The sequence below is a fragment of the Macaca nemestrina genome, chromosome 5, assembly GCF_043159975.1.
Source record: "Macaca nemestrina isolate mMacNem1 chromosome 5, mMacNem.hap1, whole genome shotgun sequence".
NCBI lineage: Eukaryota > Metazoa > Chordata > Mammalia > Primates > Cercopithecidae > Macaca > Macaca nemestrina.
In genome coordinates, this window is record NC_092129.1 from 126,856,000 (window position 1) to 126,857,615 (window position 1,616).

At 41.7% G+C, this 1,616-nt stretch overlaps 1 pseudogene; it reads left to right on the plus strand.

Moving 5' to 3' along the window:
- The first annotated feature begins 277 nt into the window (after positions 1 to 277).
- On the plus strand, positions 278 to 1,276 carry LOC139363235 (nucleophosmin pseudogene; annotated as a pseudogene).
- Positions 1,277 to 1,616: the final 340 nt, after the last annotated feature.

The following is a 1,616-nucleotide window of genomic DNA, read 5'->3' on the forward strand; positions in this document are numbered from 1 at the left end:
TTTCTTCTGAGGCCTCTCTCCTTAGCTTGTAGATGGCCATTTTTTCCTATAGCTTCACATGGTCTGCCCTCTGTGCATGTTTGGTATTTGTATCCTAACATCTTCCTGCAGGGATACCAATCAGATTAGGACGCACTCATACGACATCATTTTACCTAAATTACTTTTTTAAAGATTCTATCTCCAAAAGCAGTAATGTTCTGATGTTCTGGGGTTAGGACCTTAGCATATGAATTTTGGAGGGATACAGCTCAGTCCATAACCATAACGGACAACTTAACTATATTGCCATCTACAGATGATTAGTGGATAGCTTATTGAAAAAAGAGGCTAAGCCCTGGTGTGATTCTGTCCTGTGCAGCTGTTCTCTAGAGCAGTAGTTGTTTATCTCCATCCACCTTCTCTGCCACCTGAGTGCCACCACCCCATGGAAATTTCAGTGGACGTGGCAGTGAGCCCCCCGAGGCCTCAGAATTATCTTTTTGGTTGTGAACTAAAGGCCGGCAAAGATGAGCACTTTAAGGTGGATAATGGTGAAAATAAGTACCAGTTATCTTTAAGAATGGCCAGTTTAGGGCCCTGTGCAAAAGATGAATTGCGCATTGTTGAAGCAGAGGCAGTGAATTATGAAGGCAGTCGAATTAAGTAACACTGGCAACTTTGAAAACGTCTGTACAGCCAACAGTTTCGCTTGGGGGCTTTGAAGTAACACCACCCATGGTCTTACGGTCGAAGTGTGGTTCAGGGCCTGTGCATATTCGTAGCTGTGGAGGAAGATGCAGAATCAGGAAGTGGAGGAGAGTGTGAAACTCCTAACTATATCTGGAAAGTGATCTTCCCCTGGAGGTGGTAGCAACGTTCCACAGGAAAAAGTAAAACTTGATGCTGCTGAAGATGATGATGATATAATGAAGAAGATGATTTTGATGATGAGGAAACTGAAGTAAAATATTCAGTGAAGAAATCTGTAGAAGATATTCCAGCCCAAAATGCACAAAACTCAAATCAGAATGGAAGGACTCAAAACCATCAAAGCTAAGATCGAAAGGTCAAGAATCGTTCAAAAATCCGGGAAAAAACTCCTAAAACACCAGAAAAATCTAGTTCTGTAGAAGATATTGAAGCAAAAATACAAGCAAGAATAGGAGAAGATGGTTCTCTTCCCAAAGTGGAAGCCAAATTCATCAATTATGTGAAAAATTGCTTCCGGGTGACTGATAGAAGACTGTTAGAGATACCTGGCAGTGGAGGAAGTCTCTTTAAGAAAACAGTTTAAACAGGTTTTTAAAAACTTTAGGGATACATGTACAGGATGTGCAGGTTTGTTACATAGGTAAACTGGTGTCATGGGGATTTGTTGTACAGATTATTTCACCGCCAGGTATTAAGTCTAGTACCCACTAATTATCTCTCTTGATCCTCTCCGTTCTCCCACCTTCCACTCCAGTATGCCCCAATGTATGTTGTTCCCCTCTATGCGTCCATGTATTCTCATCATTTAGCTCCCCCTTATAAGTGAGAACATGTGGTATTTGGTTTTCTGTTCCTGCATTAGTTTGCTAGGGATAATGGTCCCCAGCTCCACCTATATCCCTGCAAAGGACATAATCTTGGTT